Source organism: Euprymna scolopes, chromosome 22 (assembly GCF_053919585.1).
Source record: "Euprymna scolopes isolate OS-2025 chromosome 22, ASM5391958v1, whole genome shotgun sequence".
Taxonomy (NCBI): domain Eukaryota; kingdom Metazoa; phylum Mollusca; class Cephalopoda; order Sepiida; family Sepiolidae; genus Euprymna; species Euprymna scolopes.
The window spans coordinates 82,179,390-82,201,964 of record NC_136503.1 but is presented as its reverse complement, the minus strand read 5'-3'; the positions used below and the strand labels follow the sequence as shown (position 1 = coordinate 82,201,964).

The window sequence follows — 22,575 nt, the reverse complement described above, 5'->3', positions numbered from 1 at the left end:
CTAAGGCCAAGAAGTGTATAGATAATAGGCAGACTCGGGCGGTGGAGGAGAGGGACCCCTAGAGATAGCGCTAGCTAAACAAGACCTCAATAGCTTGGCTAGCGAGCGGTACGAGGGCCAGATAGTTAGGGCTAGGTTAATGAAAGTCTTGAACAAGGCTGTTAATGTAGACGCTGTGGAGCATAAGGCTGCTCTAAGGCGCGGCTCGGATGGGTACATTCGAAAAGTAAACGCCCCGGAAGGGCACGCCCTCGTGTTGATGCGAGGGGTTTCGGAAGCATCTATCGGAGCGCTTCACCCAACTACCCAGACTCAGAGTCAAAGAGTTTGGCAGCTATTTGGCCGACTCGCCTTGCCTCATGGCGGCTCGAGCGGCTAGCTGTGATGGTCTTGTCACGGAACGTGAGATCATTACTGCGTTGAAGCAGGTCGGCTGCAACAAGTCCCCGAGGCTTGATGGTCTGCCCTACGAATTCTACTTGAGGCTGTCACCCATGATGGTCCCTATTCCAAAGGATATTTCAACCATTGGTTTGTTCAGGGTTCTATCCCTGGGCAGGTGACCAAGGGAGTGATCACATTGCTGAGGAAAGGTCAACGGTATGGTGGGGAGGAAGACTTTCAGGCCCTTGACTCTGCTAAACACAGAGTTAAAGATTTTGGCCAAGGTTCTTACGAATTGGTCGCAGGTTGTCATCACTGACTTGATCAAACGAGACCAGAGCTATGCTGTGAAGGGGAGATCGATTCAGGACAATCTTCATCTGATACGCACGATCATAGAGGGGACAGATGACGACGCCGAGGCCACGCTGATCAGTTTGGATCAGTCCAAGGCTTTCGATAGGGTCGATCATCGGTTCCTTGGATTTTAATCTGGACTTGCGCAAGTGGATCTTTGTACATATTACAGGCCGACGGTATCGGTGCAGATCAACGGAAAGCTGTCGGAGTAATTCGCTGTCTCCCGGTCGGTGCGACAGGGTTGTCCGCTGTCGCCTCTCTTGTACGTTCTGGCATTGGAACCCCTCCTTCACAAGTTAAGGGACGAGGCAACTACACCAGTCCTGCGCAGGATAGCTCTCCCTGGAGGCACACGAGCCAGGATTTCCGCATTCGCCGATGATGTGACCGTGTTCATATCTTGCCCCATGGACATTCAAGTGGTCACTGAGGCGCTCGCTCAATACAAAGAAGTTACAGGGGCCGTCTTCAATCGCAGTAAGTCGGTGGGTCTACGGTTGGGTGCCTGGACCAGAGTAAATTCAGTTGGACCGACAGCCGTGTCCGGATCCTCGGTGTGTGGTTCGGACTGGGTCTCCGGCTGGAGAAAAACTGGTCGGGAGTGGAGACGAAGGTCAAATCCTCTGTCAAGACTTGGATTCGAAGGGAATTGTCCTTGAAGGGTCGGGCGGAGGCGTGTGCCACATACGTCTTTCCGCTCATCCTTTACCGTCTGCCTGTACTTCCCCCTCCCTGCAGAAAAATGAATCAGCTTACAGGAGCACCTCGACTCACTCTTGTGGAACGAGGGTAAGCATTATCTTTGCAGAGAGGTCTGTGTTCGAAATCTGAGTGAAGGAGGTTTGGGACTTCCCGATCTCCTGCGTCACAAGCACGCAGAGGTTGGCCTTCCTGAACTGTTCACTGTACGTAAACGTTCCATGGGTCACTGCGGTTGGAAGCTCGTTTTCCAATCTCTCATCTGACTCCTCAGTTGAAGCTCGGCGGAGACTGAGGAGGGAACAAAAATTCTACGCCAAATGCTGGTCCGCACTTAGAGCGTTGCCGGGGACCAGTGTCCTCAAACAGTCTAGGAACAGGCTTTATCGGGAGCTAGTTGGGTGTAGCAAAAAGGAACCGCTAGTGAAGCGGATGGGGATGTCGTTAGAAGAGGTCTGCTCCCAGTGGAGTTGGGCGCCGGGACAGGACTTTCTTACCAACTTGGAATTTTCCCTTACCTGGCGACTTGTCTGGAACGCACTGCCCTTCTTTGACAAACTCCACTTGCACAAAGAAGAGACCTGGGTCTATTACCTGCACTACGACAAAGGCATGAAGGAAATGGTCGGTCATGCTTTTTTCCGCTGCAGCAGGCTTAAGACCCTCCTAGGGTACGTCAACGAGGTAACGGCTTGCATCGATGCCACGCACCTGCTTGAACTCGATAAGTCATACTTTGTGGAGAACATTGATCTGCTGCTGCCTAGAGAGAAAAGAATGGTTTTTCTGGCGATCCTAGCAGTAGTGAGAATGGTCATATGGATCACACGCCTCAAGCGAGTCCGCGAAGGGACATCTGTTCCGGATCGGGATCTGATCGTCTACTTTAAACACCTGCTTAAAGTAAAGATCAGATGCGATTGGAGGAGGTTGCCTCGAGTGGTCTTTGACAGGATGTGGGTGTGTGGCACTAGCTTATGCATCCGACGAGGCACCAAGTTTGAATTTGTGTTACCACCATAGGCATGGCACATGCGGTACTGGGTCCTACAGAACCCATCCCGCTAGGTTAGCAATAGAAAATTAAAGAGACTCTTGACTGGTGGTACAAATGAGATCCGGTCCCCCGATTGTTTGTTTTGGCACTAGAGAACCTTCCGAGGCTACCCTACCATTACCCTCCCTCTTTTGTTTTGTCACCCCTGGTCAACTCTTACTCGGAAGTCGCCTTCTACCCTCCACCCTTTTCTGTTTTTTGATGCTTTATTTATTTTTTCCCCCAATACTCGATAAGAATCCACCCCAATCCCCACTAGGGATCTCCCCGCTTGTTTTTGGTGCCCCGGAAAACAGTAGGCGATCTAACTACTTAGATTAGCTCAGGGAGGAACCTTACTAACAACGCATTTTTATTTGATCATTTTTTCTAGGTTGTTTGCCCCACTCCCCAACACAAAGTATTTGTTACCAAATTAAGAACTTTTATTTTTCCAATGAATTGAACTTTTTTCACACACACACACACATTTTATTTAAAAAAAAAAAAAATGCACACACACATACAGAAATTGTATATATATATATATCCTTTCTGCAAAAACGCTGGGGTTTTCATTAGTTAGTTTAGAGTCCACAGAGTGAATGAGGTATTGTGGTAAATGTTGCCAGTCAAGAGTAAGTCGCCAAAGACTCCAATTTTTACTTTAGTTACAAAGACCCTGCAACACTCCCCTCCCCAGACCTTATAGGGCATTGTGCCTAAATTTGTTTTGTCTTTTGGAGATTTTACTTTTTTAAATTTTATATTGAAATTTTTTTAATTGTAATTTTTTCTTTAAACGGAATAAATTAAATATGAAGATCAAAGTGTAGTATCTGTTCCGGCAGATACTGCAAGCAAAGACTATATGTGGGGGCAACCCCACATATAAGACCTTGGTCAATATAGGGGCAACCCTTCATACCAATTGTCACTATCCAGCTCCCCTACTCCCCGGGGAGTTGGTCTCCATTTCTCCTTCACTCCTCACATTAAAAATCGGCCTTTTGACTAATTTGCTCGGTGGGGGAGCAAATAAATACCCTTTTCTTGGCCTTTTGGCTAAGATCAAAATGTAGTATCTGTTTTACTACATGCTGTACTTATTGTGATATAAAGTGAGGGATCACTTTTCTGTATTAATTTAATGTAAAATGATCACCCACTTTACAACCAGTCAGTCTCAAACCCATTCAAGCCATTCTCCAGATCATTCAAGTTGTTTTTGAAGGATCCCAGTTATTTTTTAAGCATTCAAGTCATTCTTAAGGTCATTCAATTCATCCTTAAGTTCATTAAATTCATTCTAAGTCATTTACTTTGTATTTATTTAAGTCATTTCAGCCCATTTTTCGGTCATTTTAGTTAATCTTTAAGAATTTCATGTCAATCCTACATTCACGCATTCATTCATTACACGAGAGCACGTGACTAATGGCTATTGGCCTTGTTTATTAAGATAAAGAGATTTCTGTTCTTTGTGTTAAGTCCCTTGCTTGTTGTTTTAGATTAGTGACTAAAAAATAAAAAATGAAGTTTTGATAAACGACCATATTTCTGTGATTGGAGTTATGCGAAGTGGAAATCAACAGAAACACTGTCGGCATGATTTGGTTAATAACCTTACAAAGTTGGTGCAGCAATTTTCAATTGAAATTTCATCATTTTATTCGAAAGAAATAGATAACTGGATCTGTTGCACTATCTATCATGAACCATCACCAAGACAATACCCTCTCCACCTAGTAAAAAAACCCAAAAAAAACATGCTATGGATTAACTAGCAAAGTAGACCAGGCTCTCAAGCCTTGCTCATGCAACGAGCCTTCGAGACGGAAAAATCCAAAGCAACACCAGTCTTTTTCTACTCATCAAATATTGTTTCTAGTTGTCCTGGACATCTTGTCACTGGACTCAAATAATGCCAGTTCAGGAGAGAGACCCTAACAAGGGGTATCTATTGTCTCTTGAGACGGAAAGGCGGCATATCTGCAATTGTTAAATTTTTCTGTATTATATTTCTCGGTACTAGTGCACTTATTGATTCATGCTGAAATAATAACGTTATTATTTAAAAAGCCATTCTTAACATGGGGAGGGTGTTTTGTACCTATTCTATACTTTAACCTTACAATTGAATAAAAAAAACACATCATAAAACTTTAATTAAACTTGGAAATACGATTAAAAAAAAGTGCACTAGCACCTATTTCTCTTCTGTTCATTAGACGTTTTTTTTTCTTTTGAAACTACTGAGGCGATCTGGCTGAAATTATGTATGAAACTTTGTTATAATAAAGTGCAGTGAACTAAGTATTATGGTATCTGTTCGATGAATTAACAGGGATTAATATTTAATGCAAAAATTATAACAAATTTAACCATATTCAACCATCCATTTGACATAAAGCACTTATTCAAAGTCAATATCCTGTAACTTTTCCCAGTTTTTAACAGTCTAAAAAATCTAGCATATATTTATATCTATATATCAAAGTGACACTGTGTGTGAACGATGGTCTCTACAAAACTACTCAGTCAATTCTTAGTCTACAAACTTGAAACTTGATATATAGGGTATTCAAACCAGTGAAACAAATTTGATTTGGTTTTAGCTGGAAATTTTTTTAAAAATACCTGTTAAATGGTCGAAATTGAAAAATTGAAACTTCATCGGCATAAGTCGATTTTTAACATGTATCTTCTACGCATGTGCAAATATACATTTATATGTTTAACTTTGTTTATTTTTTTTAAGGTTGGGTATGCGTGTGACTTTAAGTCATATGGTAGTAAATACCGCTTGAGAGCTGAATGTTTTGGTTTTGATTCTAGCTGATGGCACCCAGGTCATATTTTTTTTTAACTTTTGAAATCACTACTACATATTAGGTACAATATAATAACCAACAGAGAATTGGCTCTATTATGATAAATCTGAAATGAATGGATTAAAATATCGTATTTAAGCATATTTTTTTTTTTATGCCTGGGTAACTAGTAACTATATATATATATATAATTACTATAATTATGTTTTAATACCGACAGGGATCATCAGTGCAGGGAGTCACAATTACCACCGGTCGGGAGATTTGCAACCCGGCCACTAAACCATTTCCAATTCACCAGCAAGGCACAAACCACTTGACCAACGTTAACCACAGTTACAATATAGTTGAAATTATCATTTACTTAAATCGTATATGTCATTCAAAAGGCCGAGAGTGAGCTTGTGACTTTAACATCACGATCCGCGCATGTGGGCTAAAGTGATCGACTTATTTCAGTGTAAAGTGCTCAACAATAAGAACAGAGTTCTTAAAGGAGCTGACATAATTATTACTAGCGTTTCATCCTTTTGGGAATCATCAGTACAGGAGATCACAATTACCGTAGGTTGGGAGATTCGAACCTGACCAGGAAGCCATCTCTGACTCCACCAGCAAGGAACAAACCACTCGGCCAATATATATATATATATATATATATATATATATATATATATATATATATATATATATTTTGTTTTTACTTCAGTGGAAGTTCTCAGAAATCAAGGAGTCCACAATCTGGGGCTAACACTTGAACTCTATATGAGATATATAGATATTCGAATGTTCCATTTAAGTTTGTTATCTCTCAAACAATGATTTAGTTAAAGAAACTGAGAACATAATTTTCCTCTCACCAAGTAACCATTTTTATATGTTGTAATATATCTCTCATTTTGGTCTCTTCGTCTTACTGGATTCCAGATCAAGAATTTATCTACTCTGGTGGAGTATCCAGCTTCATGCTATTATTTGAGGTAACATCACTTGGAGAAGGTGCACACTTCCTCGTAAAAGCTAATGTGGGTTAGCCGTAGTGAGGAGATCTTATTTGGGCGGTGAATACTGTTAGATTTTGAATATTTAGTCAAGGTTTACTTCAGTGAAAAAAGTATCCTCATGCCAGATTGTTCTGACAAACCCCTGTACAGAGAGATCTTAGACACTTGAGGGCAGTGTCTAGTAGGCATTCAAGTTCTGTGTGTGCGTGAAATCCAAAATACTAAGAGGAGAAAGTGTAATGGATGGCGTAAAAATAAATTCACGAAGATGAGTAAAAAAAGCTGTTTTCTCTCTCTCTTTTTTTTTTTTTTTTTCTAGAGAGATTATTGTCCGCAACTTATCTCACCTTATAGGACGAAGAGAAAGAATCAGGTCTGGAATGGGTGAAAGCTACCTTGCTAAGATGGTGTTGGGGGGGGGGTACGAAGCAAGAGATGGAAAACTGGAAAGAAGAAAATAAGGTGTGTAGGTGGAGGGGGAGGGGGAGAACAGCTGCTGGTTTCTATTTCCTATCCTTTTTCATTAAATAAAATTTATTATGATTAGAGCAACCATTTCAGAGGCTGGCACCATGTTGTTTTTAAGGTTGGCATCCTGTTGATGTTCAACCCCCTCCCCTTACTTTCATCCCTCCCCCTCACCTTAACCACCACCACCTTTACTCTTACCCAAGTTTCTTTTTCTGGCTGAGGTTGTCAGGCTTTTCTCTCCAGAAGGCAGAGAGTCTGGCATCCAAGTCAGCAAAGAAGTTGGGCAATGGAAGTGCCAGGCAGGGAAAGGCAGAGAGAAAGAAGGATACACATACACACAAATAAAATGTTAATTTGGCAAATCATGAATAGCTTTCAAAATTTAAGTGAAAGTGGGAGGAGGGACAGGAAATAGCAAAGAGGAAACACTTTGTAGAATGCTAGGGTTGGTTGACTTTGGTCCAGATGAGAAAACTATACACATACACACACACATATATATATATATATATATATATATATATATATATATATATATATATATATATATATATATATATATTAGCAGGCCGTCCGGCGTTGCCCGGTCGTAAAATGTGCTTAAATATTATATTTTAATTCATGCAGATTTCGTATTTATTATAAAGCCAATTGTCTATCGATTATTTTATTGTACCTAATATAGAATAGTGATTTCAAAAGTAGATAAATAAATAAATAAATAAAATACTTGTGTGGCACCAGCTAGAATTGAAACCAAAACATAACTCTCCAGCCTTATCCGTTAGCATATGACGGAAATCCATAAGTATACAAAATTTGCAAAAAACAAAAAAACAAATACGTTGTTTAAAATAACTTAATTAGAGCATGTGCAGAAAAAAATAACTGGGTATAGTCGACTTACGTAAGGCCAAGGTCAACGGTTATTTTCCTTTTTTTTTTTTTTTTTTTTTTTTTCAATTTTGACCCCTTAGCAGTCACTTTACCAGCTAAAAACCAAATTGAAAGTATGCTACATGTTCAAATACCCTGTATATAAAATTTCAACTCTGTAGATCAAATATTCAGAGAAAAGGTCGGTAGAGACTTTTCGTACACACACCAACAAGGTCACTTTTATATATATATATATATATATATATATATATATATATATATATATCCGTGTGCTAGAACGTTTTCATCTTAAATTCTACAGAATGTAGAAACTATGCATAAATAAAATTTAGCGTAATAGTGAAACGAACCAATCATCTAATATGAAACCATAAAAAAATGAATAAGTAATTAATGAACGTTTGTTTTTCAAAGGAATATGCAAATGAGTTAACCTTCATGTAGTCACTCGCATACCCATGACTGAGTATATCAAAGTTTGCTTTAATAATTTTTAAATAGAAAAAGAAGCCTTTTAATATTAATGTCAGAGCGAGAAAAGTACTCAATTTTATAAGTATCTATCTATTGATATATATGTGTTTGTGTGTGTGTGTAAAATTTTGGATATATACGTGTGTGTGTGTGTATAAGGTATGTACAAGGAGATGAAAGAAAAAGAGCGTGTTCAGAAGAAGAGTTGTAGTAATAAGTAAGGTAGGTGAATCAAAAATTCCAGTAAATGGCTAAAATTAATTGACCACCTCAAAATCTACACCACAGGCATAGATAAACATAAGCAAATATGATAGGTCCCACACTATCAAGCAAGCTCTAACCTCTGTCCCATCGTCGCCATATTGCATCCCTATGCCTGTTTTGAATATGTTTTGACAAACTTGTAGCACTTGTACCCCCATGATCTATATAACCCAACAAGCAACAAAATCCCACCCATTCAATGTTGATGTGCTTAGATGCCGGAAAGCCTTCTACTTTAATAATAGTTTATTCCCTTGGAAATTAAAAGACGTTTCAATTATACCAGTCATCATAGGAGCAACTGGGCTTATGAAAAAGAACTTTAAAAAGAACTTTAAAAAGTACATAGCAAGCATACCCGGTGAACCAAGTGCAAGTGAAATACAAACGATTGCACTGAAAGGGACGGCTAGAATCCTGAAAAGATCTCTTGGTTGGACTCACTAAAATAGGGGTAAATGTCAGACATCTGGTTGGATGTCCCATCCCCTAGAAGAAAAAGTTTAAGAAAAATGAAAAAAAAAGAGAGAAACTAAACTTTGGAGTTCCCTCCCTGTTTCCTGCTTCCCTGATTGTACTAACATGCAGGAGTTTAAATGTAACCCAAACAGACATCTTGCTGCTCAACTCCTCACAATCCCGTTAGACACGATTCAAAGATGTTTGACGTGAAAAAGATTAAATAAATAAATAAGCATGATAGAGGAATGCTTGCGTGTAAAACATATCACTGCTACTATGATGAATATGCATTAAGTAAACTAAGAACTGAAACACTTGTGTTAAAACCGGAAGTGAAAAATAGTATGGAATGGTTATAACGCACAAGTTTTAAACCAAAGGTTGTTTTGTTATACGGCATATCAACCCTTTTCAATTTATTTAATGCTGAATCCATTTATTTTGGAAATAGTATTCATGTTGCATCCAGTTATTTTGTAGAAGGTTTTTATTCTTCAAGCTTTTTGTATCTTCAATCGCTAGTTTGTAACGTTTGGTTTGGTTTGGTTGTTTTATAGTGGATTTTATTGTTTTTGTTCCCTGCCTTGCAGAACATGAATCAGTTTTGCAATGGGAGAGGGAAAAGCGTTACAGTATTAATATTTGGTACATTTTAAGTTAGGAAACCAGTCAGAAAGTGGAGGGAGATAGAAAGAGAAAGGGGAAATGGGAACAAGGAAAAGGGAGAAAAGGTGGGTTGTTATTTTTGGTTTTGCAGAACATAATAAAGTTTTGTAAAAGGAAGTAAAAAAAAACAAAAAAACATCAATGTTAGGTGCATTTCATCTCAGGAAGCCAATATCTTCTGACAGCCTGATCTGGTAGCACCAGGAAACGTTTTCTCATGTATAATCTAAGAATATTACGATAAAGAAGATTATATTTTTATATCATTTGTAATCTGAAAATGTAACTTTAGAACTCAGAGGTGATAGTCGTAGTATATATGTATACAGCAGGTGGGTTGAACTGGCTTTCTCTAAAGGAGGAAGTTTCAAGTGAATATGAAATTCACAAGTAGTCTGATCAGGAATGATGATGACGTCAGGTTCTTGCAAGGGAATGTCAACGTCCTACATACAGCGCCTGATATACCCATCTGGTATGACCAGGCTCAATATTGCTTAACTTTAGTGATTTAACTAGAACCGGTGTGTCAACATGATTATATACAATATAATAATAGGAAAAAGTGATTTGAATTAGATTTTTTTATGATGTTTTATTATTGAGTTGTATGTGTGTGTGTGGGGGGATTAGTCACACATATTCCTGTTTGAAATTAGTTCAAAGCAAAGAAAAAAAAATGGCTGAGCGCATAAAATATGAAAATCGGTTAATTTGAAGAAATTAAAAGAAACGCATGGTAATGATGCCTTATCATACGACATTGTAAAAACACTGGTATCATGAATTCAAACATGGTTGGAAATCTTTGGAAACAACTATCAGACTTGGTCACCTCTTCTGCTATTGATAAGGCATCTGTCAGTCAAGTTGAGGTTGCCATTTTGGAAATGCGTTACTATAACTACTATACTATTTTGCCAAATAGCCGAAGGATTTGTGGAACCAATCATTCATCACCATTTGCATATGCATAAGGGGTCTGCCAGAGAGATTCCAACGTTACTGATATCTTTCCAGAAATAAGAATGTGTTGAGTGCTTGAGGATGAATTTGGAGAGCTACCAAGAAAATGAGTCAAAGTTTTTCAAAAGACTGATTGCACAAGATGAAATTTGGATCTATCACTATGATCCAGAAACCAAAACCCAGTCAATGCAGTGAAAGCACTTGGACTCACCACCTCCAAAGAAGGCATGGGTGCAGCTCCCCACTGGCAAGGTCATGCACACATTCTTCTGGGACCAGGATGGAGTAATGATGACAGATTTTCTGGCAAAGGATACTACAATTACAGGAGCCTATTCTGCTTCACTTTTGAGGAAATTAAAAGAAGCTATGAAAATCAAGAGACAGAGCAAGATCAGCAGAGGTATCCTTCTACTACAAAACCATACTCTGGTCTACAGTGTGCATGTCGCCAGATAAAAAGTACAGGCGTGTGACTATGAAATCCTCTTCCATCATATCTACTGCTCTGACTTTGCACCCTCTGATTTTCACCTCTTTCCAGCCATGAAGTCTTTGAAAGGAAAGTGTTTCCCAGATGATGTAGGCTTGATTTCCAAAGTCATGTCGTAGTTGGAGGATCAACTTTTTTAATATGAGAGAATTGTTGACAAAAACCAAAATGAATTTATTGCATTTTGAGCCACACCGGGGATATACAACTAGTTAATAGTCTCTCTCTCTCTCTATATATATATATATATATATATATATATATATATATGTATCTATAAAAGTGAGAATGTGTGTGCGTGAACACTTCTCAACCTATATATTCAACAAATTTTTGATCTACAGACTTGAAATTTGGTATATAGGGTATTTGGAAAACTTTTTAATTGGTTTTTATCCAGAAAAAAAAGGGCTGCTATGGGGTCAAAATTGAAAGATTTTGAATTGGGAGTCTTTTGTCAACTGTTTCATGAGGTTTGAAAACACTTTTTAAAGATCATGTCAAGCTGGCCTAATGGTTATTGTGCTTGACTCACTGTATTTAGCTTTTGGTTTCGATCTCAGCTTAAGACTTTTTTTTACTTACAAGAAGTGAACTGTTTAGAAAAAACATAATACTAGCATGAACATGTCTCAGTTTCTTTTCGTTTTTTTTTTTTTTTTTTTTTTACTTCATTTTTTAAGGGAGTTTAATATTACATTTAATATCAGGTAACACCGGGTGCATCTTCTATTAATAATACAAATAAGGAATTCATTAATCCAATCCCAGCGCTAACCTCAAGTCTGAGGTGACGGCTGAGGAAAAAAATGTCTTTTGTTCAACTTAACACTGGGTAAAATCGTTTATTTTTTTATTTGATTTTTTTTAATGTAAAATCTAATCGAATCATTCAAAATATTTTATTAAATAATTTTTCGTAAAATTTTGTGGACTCATGTTGGATGCTGGATATCTTTCTTATACAGGATTGTTGCAAAGGTTTCTTTCGAACCTGTTTTGAAATTACTCTGAAGTTTGCCACGAATAGCATGAGCTGAAAACTAGGTATATATTTTCCAACCCCATTACTAAACATGTTTTTATTTTCCTGGAAAAAGAAAAAAAAGTCAATGCCCCTTATTTTAAAAATAGCCATCTTTTTTTTTTTTTTTTTTTTTAAAGCAATAACAATTAAACAAAATTATTATAGGCTATATCCTGTCCGTTCCGGTTCTTAGGAGAGAAAGGGGAAAGGAATAAAGATAGATACAGAGATAGATCAAGACAGGGTTACTACTATGGTTACATTTTAGTTCAATTATGCTATAGGAACTGTTAGAATATCTCATTTCCTTTACGTCGGTAATAATAATAATTAGAGTGTTAATAGCGTAGTCCAACAATAGCTGTTGCTGGTTAAAATCAAAATTTGATATGTTTGTTAAACTGCTATTTAGGTCCAATTTTTAATATTTCACAAGATAAAAGTTATCTTAAAATTTACATTGGAAAAAAACTGAACTACCATATGAAAATTGAAAAGTTTTTTTTGTTTGTTTTCTTTTTTTTCTTTTTTTCAAAATGGTGTTAGAGGAAGTCGTTGGGATTCCACAGGATCATTTTACAAAAATCTTATAAATGGACAAAACTGGAGAAATCAGTGAAAAAAGAAAGTTTTGATTTAAAAACGCGGTTGCTTAAATAGACAGTAACATAAAAAAAAGTAACAATTGATAACAAAAAATGTTTGTTTGAAAGAGGGGTTCATATGTATTCCCCGCTCCCACGCTGTTTTTATTTATTTTGATTAATTAGTTAATTATAATTAAGTTTATTTTTGACCCGTTTAAATGTTTGCATAATTATTAGGCTTCTTGATAAAAGAAACGTCCAAAAATCCACGTTTTCAGTTGCGACTTGTTTAGTTAAAAACACTCACATGCTAATGGCCGGCGAGGTGATTATGCTGTCTGTGGGGCTTCGGAATTCGAAAGGGATTTTAAAGCCTTTGAACTGCCGTTTATGGCTACAATGACAGTTTCAAGAACCTCAAGCAAGCATTACGATCCATTTATGCGCCAAAACGAAAATAAAACAGGAATCAGTGTTTGTGTAGATTCGTGGACTTTTAAACTAAAGCACTAAAGCATTTCAAGTAAAAACATTCATTATGTACGTCATGACGAAATTACCATTCCCAAAATTACGAAAAATGATCCAGTAGATGTGATAGAGGCATTTCTCACCAAGAATCATTCACAATTACGCTGTTTAAAAATGGCGGGCTCTTACGTCGAGATAAGTCATTTTGCCATACTAAATTGGTCGCACAACTCTTCCACGTTAAAACATGCAATAAAACTCGACAATTCGATTAATTCTTTTCCTTTTATTTTTGTACTGGATCATTTTTCATAATTTTTCTGATTTCGGCATGACACGTAAGTACGTAATAACGTTTCCACCAGACATTCATTGGTTTTAAAAAATCACCAATCTACACAAGCACCCATGAATCTTTCGCCTCTGTTGTATCAAAGACCTTATTTCCTTATCCGCAGACCGCCAAATCATTCCGTTTTGACGACAATTAAATGTCGGCTGAAAGTTTTAATACACATGACTAGAGACATGGTGGGGGGAGGGGTATGAATAAAAAATGTATAAAATAAAATAATTAGTAATTTTTTTCTCCACCTCTTTTTTTCTCACTGGCCACTGTTTTTTTTTTTTTTTTTTTTTTTTTTTTCTGAAACCACAGTTATTATTAGGGTTGCTGTTATTGCTGTTAATGATGATGATTGTAGAGAGAACGGGAGAGGAGTAAGAGAAGGTAGCAAATGGGCGTAGAAAGTCAGTATGCACAACAGAAAACTCGGTCAAATTTCTTTCAGCAGCACCTCTTTTACCCATCCACTTCCCCGGCCCGGCGCCCTCGCTGCGAAACCCAACCTTAGTCTCAAACCCTAACCCTAGCCCACCCCACCCCTCTCCCCGGAAAATTAAAGGATCACGGACTGGGATTTCTACACCTTTTCTCTATCAAGATCAGCCTAAGATTTTATAAAGCCCCTGCTCCAGCACCTTTTAAAGTGGTTCAGGAAGGAAAGGAATTAAAAAAAAAAAAAAAAAAAAAAAAATGAAAACAAACACTGTAGAGTTCTAATGTTTATAAAAAACTTTATATAAGAGTGTATACGGGGGGGGGGGCAATCATGTTTCGTGAGTGTTCGCACTAATGAATCGGCGAAGTTAAAAAACTTGTAATAGAAAGAGAACGTCTCAAAGTAGAAAGTTAAAAATAAAATAATAGAACAAAGAAGAAAAAAAAAACGTATCAATCAGTATAAAAAAGGAAAAACAAACAAAAAAGAAACGCCCCGAAAATAATGCCTCCTATTTTTTTTTTTATTCCACGCGAATGAATCTCTGTTACACATGTTGACGGTGTGAGACTAAGAAGGCAACCCTTGTCATGGACGTGTATCAAAAGCAGAAATGCATCGTTGGATTCTTCCATGCAGAAAAAAATTGAACCAAATCAAGATTCACTGGCGTCTGTTGAACGTTTATAAAGCCGATGCAGTTGATGTCGGTACAATTAGTAGATGGGTTCGTAGATTTCAGATTGGCAACAGAGATGTGAGTGACAAAGCGCGCCCCAGACTGTTACGATCGAGGTATTGTTCTATTGCTGGCAAAAGTGCGTTCATAATAATGGTGACTATCTAGAAAAATAAATTTAGGAACACAAAACGTCGCTCGTTTCAATGATACTGGTCTCGTGTTCGTAACTTTTCAACGTTTTCGTTCTTACATTAAAAAATAGAAAGCCTTACTTTCGGAACGATTTTCATATATGTAAATAAATAGCAAGTGCAAAAATTGCCCACATAATTTTTGATGGGGGATCGGTGTACACTAGTCACAAGTTGATTAAGAACTATTCACAGCGTCAGACTCTTCAGGGTTGCGATCTTGGCACTCAATCTGATAAAGCAATGTCCGACCTTCAAACAGGTAGATCATCTGTTGAAGCGAAGGTACTGACCGTCATAGGGGATGCAACGTTCCAGGCATTACCTCCTTTTAAAGAACGGTTGATTTATTGCAAATGGTCTGAGTGGCCCCGACTGAAATGCCAATCTCTCTATTCATGCCTATTTTTGCAGAGACACTGAACCTTTGGGAGCACTGGCCTTTCCTCCCTACTTTTACCCATGTGTCATTGTAAGACTACGTGTCACCCTGCTAACAATATCGCCGACACCAACGTTGCGTTCCCTAGATTTCTTTACTTTCATCTTCTCTGGTTCTGGTCATGCCGTCATCTCCCACACATTGGCGACTGCTGACAGGGTACATTGGCTCACAAGCATTAAAAATAAAATAAAAAGACACCAAAGAAAACAGACATTTTCTGTAAATATTAGTTGCAATCTGAGTGGGTGGTTGTGGCACCATCGACCCTTTGAACGCTAAGGTCCATATCTATATCTACTATCGAGGCTGTGTTCTTTAGTCGGTTGATCAATTCATTTCCCCATCTCCTTTCTTTCACAATCTGTTTTTGACTTAGTCAAATTTGCGACTCTCCTAACCCGTGTCCAACTGTCACTGTCATCAACAGTTACATGCAAAAATGTCCGCAAACGTTCCTAACTGCCGTAAAAACTGCCACAAAACTGATCGTTACTTCGAAAAATAACTAAAAAATATATTAACCTTCTTTGTCTCAATCATCATCACACCCTGACCAACATTCTTATCTTAGCTTCCTTTTGTCTTCCTTGGTGAACAACTTTCTATCTATTGTCTTTCCACCAACCCCATTTTCTATACTTTGTATTTCCGATAAACTTATTTCCTCTTGTCTTCTGTCACACTTCTTTTTCTCTTTCTTCTCCACTTCTCAACACTGAGGGGAGGGGGGCATAACATCACGCCGCATCTTTCTGCAAGATTCTTCCTTTGATTCACCGTTGATATTATTAGTATTTTAAAAAAGTGAAAATTTCACAGTTAATTTTTCCATTAAGGAAACGCGTAGAAACAGTGCTAATTATTTTCTTAAACAAATCTGGATTTGTAAAGTACACGCTGCCCAACTGCTCTCAAGATTATATTCATTATTATTAACTTTAGTACTTGTACGCAATGTACCGAATAATTTCCCCAGGTATAAAGTTAAGACATTTTTAGATCCAGTAATGGCGTTCACTCAACCACTAGTTTTTTTTTTGGGGGGGGGGATTTTTGAAAGGCCTGGTCTATGTGCCTCCCATTCCAATAAACGTGGATGAGCTGAAGGCCTGAATAACAGGAGCTGTTGCAACCATTGACAACGCAATGCTGGGACACGTTTGGCAAGAATTGGACTATCGGCTTGATGTATATCGTGTGACCAATGGTGCTCACATTGAACATCTTTGAACATTCCATGAAAAGCTTGAGAGTACAAGCTTTCTGATTATACCAGATGCGTTTTTATATCCTTAATAGTTATCGAGATATTCAATGTGAAAATGTGCCCGAGACTTTTGGAACACCCTATATTATCAAGTTAATGCAAAAATTATTTTCCGGTTTGTAGAAAGGACATTTTAAACCATTGTAATTTATTTTATACATATTATTATTACTTAAACATGATTAATTTATAACTTTTTATTTTCAGATTATTAAAGCACCATTCATATTTTTCTGTAATATTCTCATTCATGTTGACCAGAAAACAACCTTCTTTAGTCAAAGCAAAGGAACTCATCTTCCATCATGATAATGCTCATCCTCACACAGCACTACTGACTATAAAAATCGAGAAGAGTTTGGTTGGGAAATCTTGTCCCATCCTGTATATTCTCCTGACTTAGCTGCCCCAAATTATTACTTATTTCGAGGATTACAAAACCATTTAGATGGTCTTAGGTTAAGATAATGCGAGGAGATTGAACATGAGTACATATTTCGCATCAAAACCTAAAGAATTTTACAAGTGAGGTATTTATCGTTGGCAAATGAAATCAAGTTATAGTTGTAAAACTAGTTATTTTTATGAATAAAGATTTTCAAAAACGTATTATTTTCAAGATGAAATGTTAATGGTAAAATCTTTTGCAGTGATTTAATAACTTGATTTGATAACTCCCTCAAACAAAAACAAGCTTAAAAAAAAAAAAAAAAAAAAAAAAAAACTCAAAACAGACTATTTGATATTTTTACAAATCACTCCCATCTCCAAAGCAGGCTTAAGGTTAAAGCTACGCTTAGGGTTTTCAATGCTAAAATCGTTCTCAGGGCACTTGAAAACCCCATAAGGAACCGCTTGATTGGAAATGGGATCGATTCTATAAACGTATGTTTTATTTATTGTATTGGAATTTAATTTTTTCAATTTCTTCAATTTTAGTTTGAATCATTTTCTGCTATGTTTAATTGTGCGATTCTTTTGAAATTATTGATTCGTTGTGCTTTAGACTTCTTCATCTTTTAAATTATCATTGATGTGATGGTTTCGGATTTAGGTCACAATCACACAGATGGGGACAAATAGGAAAACTAAATCCATTCAAATATATCCGAGGAAGATTAAATCTGGACAGTATACTGTCCAGATTTAATCTTCCTCGGAGGTCATCAGATCTAAGCTTATCTTCCAGACTCGCATTACACATCTATCACTTCTTTCTAATATAATTTCACTCCATGCAACGCATATCTTCAACCTTTATTGGTTTTACTTTTACATCACCAAACTGCACACACCTGAGAGAATCTTCCAATGGTAATGCTCTGCTGAACAGTAACAGCGGAAGTTCTTCAAACTTAGCTCCATCTATTTGTAACTCTTACATACCAGCACCAACAGATCCCTGTGTGCGAAGATAACATTTTGAGACAATCTCAATAGCCTCGCCATCTAAATATGTTCTTCGTTCTTATTTAGAATTTAACCTAATTAAAAAAAAAAAAAAATACAAAAAATCTTTATGATGTACATACCTGTCATGGAAGAAAGATGTCATATTCCAAAAATCATGTAAATTGATCAAGTTTTATTTTTCACTAAGAAAATCACATTTTATGAGTAAACAAAAGGGACTGTCTTGCATTGCTATCTTGAAAACAAAAAACAAAACAAGAGCAGATAAGCCTACAATAATTAAAACTTGCGAGATGAACCTTGTAATGTTACCGATTTCACATTAATCGCTTTAAAATGATTTTCTTATATATATATATATATATATATATATATAAGAATACTTGATGAATTTATGTGATTTTTCAAATATGACATCTCTATTCAGTGACAGGTACGTACATGATACAGATTTTTCTGTAGACATTTTTTTAAACAGATTCCTTTAGCTGTCTTTTTTTTATATTTAATTTTGTTTAAAGCAAAATCCTCCATTGCTGGCTGTAATGATAAAATAATAAATATTTATTGATTTTAAAATTCCAGTAAAACTAAAATCTATAGATCATCTTCCGTGAGTGTATTTTTACGCTTGAGAAAAATATCAGTACATTTAACATGTTTTTATAGTAACTGGGAAAAAATAACTCTATTGTTAAACATTTAGAAGTTTATATAGAATTGGAATTGGTAACTGTATTGGAATTGGGAATTTAGTATAGACTCAGTAATTGTATCTGAATTGGGAAAAATATTGATATTTTTTTATTATTATTATTTTTTTTTATTACATTTTCACCCCAAACAAGGCACATCGCCACTCAGGTGTAGGGGGCTACTATCAGGGTCAGCAACTACTGGGCCACTATGTAGGGATTTGGGCAGCAAGATGTCGGCTCACGTTGCACTTGAACTTCTGCATATCAGTACAGTTAGGGAAGCAGGATCCTGGAATGGAATTCCAGAGTCTAGCGGTTCTGGGGAAGAAACTATTGGAGTAGAAAGATCTTTTACATCTAGGGATCTCTACTGTGTGGGGGTGGGATTTAGCTGCCTGTCGGATTTGTTGAGGGTGTCTGCGTCGTAGGGGCACAAGTGTCTGCAGTTCGTCACAGCATTCACCATTAAAATACTTGTAGAACAAGCAGAGGGATGCAACGTTTCGTCAATGGGAAAGGGGCTGATGTTTAGATGCCAGTTCAGGGCCTATCAGATTGGCGACTCTTTTTTGAACCTTGTCTAGGAGCGAGAGACTAGTAGTAGACGCACCAGCCCAGATGTGACAACAATACTCCATACATGGGCGAATGGTGGCCTTATAGAGATACAGGATACTTTCAGGTGTCAGTAGTTTTCTAGCACGGTAGAGAGAGCCTACCTTTTTTGCAGCGGCCCTGGCAATGTTTTCAATATAATTGTTCCAGCTTATGTTTCCTGTGAACGTTAGGCCAAGCAGTTTGAAAGATGTACTCTCAGACAGGGAGTCACTGGCCATTGCTATTGGTGGCAGAGAAGGTTTCTTGTAGTTATTGAAGGAAACCAGTTTGGTCTTGGCAGCATTGAATGTGACCATCCATTTATGTCCCCATTCCACTACAGATTGGAGGTCATCCTCTAGTGTTTCTGCCATTTCTTTAGATATGTGTTCATTTGTTTTCCTGTCATATTGTCTCATCACTAATATAAAACTTTTTAGTGACGTGCAATATAGTTTCCGTTCTGCTAGATCTACAGCAGACGTGCTTACAGTTATATCTCATAGGATTAGTGAATCTTTCGATGGAGGCTTCCTCTCTATGGCAATTACTCTTGTCATATCAAAGGCCTTTGATAAAGTATGGCATAAAGGTCTACTTCACAAGATCTCCAGCTATGGTATAGCTGGAAATATCTTCTCAATTATTAAATTATTTCTCTCTAACAGCTTATCCTGCCTTGACAGAGTTCAAAATAGACTTTGTAGCTTAGTGGGGGATGCCCTTTTCTCTTCCCTGCAACCTCTTTCCCACAGAAGAGACGTTGTGAGCCTGTCTCTGCTTTATCGTTATTTTCATGGCAAGTGAGATTCAATCTATGGTCCCCCCTCACCAAACTTTCATGAAAAACACTCATCTAGCCAAAATCACTATCAATAATTTCCCATACTCCTTGTCTGTGCCTAGACCTTAATGTAGATTCCACAAACAAAGCTTCTTTCTTAGAACTGTCTGGCTGTGGAACTCTCTTCTGATTGCCTGCTTTCCAACTGACTACAATCTGATTGTCTTCAAATTCAACGTAAACAAGTTCTTGATGAACCGTCTCCCTAAGTAATCCAATTTACAAAATTACCACTACTTATGTTTACTACGCTATAATCACATTGACTAATGTATACCTATTAACCCTTATCCTCGAGTGGCCTCCGGGCCTTGATAAGTAGTGATTCCTGTGAAAAAATAAAAAATACCATTGAAGATAATGAGCTGCGCCTAATTTCTTTCCAAAGACTGAGCAGCAGAATTTTCTTCTTTCTGAGGATTCACCGTACTACAAACACTGATCAAAATGTTGGTCTTGGTAACAACATCCACTTTCTGACAAAGTAATTCATTAGATATTGTGTCAGAACAGAATTGTGCTTGCAAAAAGATTTTCATTGACAACTATGCAGATGTGATTTTTTTTTGTGTGGGAATCGAAAGCATAAAACCACTTGATATAAGGAATTTGAAAAAAAAAAAAAAAAAAAAAATACTATTTCAAGGTCATAAAATTGCCAAGTGTTGGATGAAACAGATTCTGACCCAGAAAACAGCAATTTTTTTCCTCTTTGTCAGAAACGGTGCTAATAGAATGTGAGGACTAAAGGATAAAATAAGAGAAGCAAGAGGTATGCGGCTGTCAAAAGTAAACCCAAAATCAACTTTCTACTTTCCTTATTGATTGATGCATTTAGGCCAGGGTTTCTTAATCTGGATTCTGCAAAACTCTGGGGTTACTTCAAGAGATACTAGATAAGCAGGCTGAGTTTCACATTAAAGAAACACATTTTATTCTGGATCAATATATTTTGGTTTGTATTATTTTTATTACCCTTCAATAAATTATTTCAGTTATTTTTGAATTGGAAATAAACTAGGAAAAGGATTCAGTGATTATATGTTCTTGTCAAAAAATATGTTATTATTTTTTTTTTTTTTTCAAAATTGTCAATAAAGTTGACATATATATATATATATATTACTTAAACCGGTTATAAAAAGAAGTTTACTTCTTCATAATGCTAGCAATATTTTTCTTTTAAATACAATTATTTTTAAATAAGTTCGTAAATATTTCCTTATGTAAGGATTCCTTGGAACAATTATAAGAAGAATCTTATGAAGGGTAAAAAGGTTGGGAAACGCTGATCTTGCCAAAAATAATGGAGACGTGCCCAGGGTGATGAAAACAAAGTTTTCGGCCATGGTTGTGGTCTTTGGCATGGTTTCAAGTGAGACGCACATCATGCCACCTCACATCTTTGAAGTTGGTTTAAAAGTCAACACCAAAGTGTACCTGGATGTGCTAAAGAGGGTAATGATCCCCTGGTGCAGTCTGATTGCTGCTTGCAGACCCTGGGTGTGGTAGCAGGACTCAGTGCCAGCCCACAAGTCCAAAAACATCTAGGCTTGGCTTCAGAAGGAGTGCTACAACTTTATACCCTTCTCTCACTGGCCCCTCTCCTCCCCTGACCTAAACCCGTTGGACTACTTTGATTGGTCATACGTCAAGAACATCACTAACATGACCTCTCACAACACTAAAGCCAGTCTGATCACTGCCATCCACCGAGCTCCCAATGGCATTTGTGTAAAAGGAAAAAGCATGCTTCCAGTTCTGGACCTGTATCGAGACAGTGATTGAGGCTGAAGATGGCTACATTGAATAGATAGCTCTACTACATAATCAAGTTATCTAAATTGATTTTTTTAATAAAAGTTTTAAAATAAAACTGCAGTGTTGTTTTCTTTAGGGCGACAATTTTATCGTTTCATCCTGTAATAACCAATAATAGTGGTGTTCCAAGGAATCCCTATAAGAAAATATTTTACAAACTTATTGATTTCTTCTTCGTAATGCAAGTAATATTTTTCTTTTTATAACCAGTTTAGGTGAATGTATATCCATCCATCCATAGCCTTTGAGCCCCTGGAGTGGCATAGGCCATGTACAACTTTGTAGATGCTTTTGTAGCGAGTTCTTTTTTCGGGGGTGAGGGTGCTGGCCCTACGCTCAACCTTCCCAGAAGATACATACAGCGTTTAACCTTCCCAAATGGTCACTCATCTGGTACTAACCAGGCTCAACGTTGCCTAACTTCGGTGATTTGATGAGAACCGGTGTGTCAATGTGATTATGCCACACACACATATCTTTCTCAAATTATTAACAATTTTGAAAGCTGACTGGTATAATATCAAACGACATAGACTCCTCTTTTTCTGATCCTTGCGGTCTTGAAATTACCCACTTCCTAACCGAAGGATCCACTTTTTTTTTTTTTTTTTTTTTAATTTTAGAAAAAAAAAAAAAAAAAAAAACTTGTTCTGTTTTTTTTTTAATTCGTTATTTTTATCTTTTGTAACTTAAACTAACATAAAGTAAAAAATAAAAAAAAAAAACTTTCT

The 22,575-nt window shown here is 37.1% G+C and overlaps 1 protein-coding gene and 1 pseudogene across 4 annotated transcripts in view; one reads left to right on the top strand and one right to left on the bottom strand.

The window, feature by feature from the left end:
- The window catches only part of LOC145243507 (sprouty-related, EVH1 domain-containing protein 2-like), a 275,916-nt gene that overhangs the window by 31,436 nt on the left and 221,905 nt on the right, over positions 1-22,575 (bottom strand). The window lies entirely within an intron of this gene.
- On the top strand, positions 3,524-3,649 carry LOC145244182 (U2 spliceosomal RNA; annotated as a pseudogene).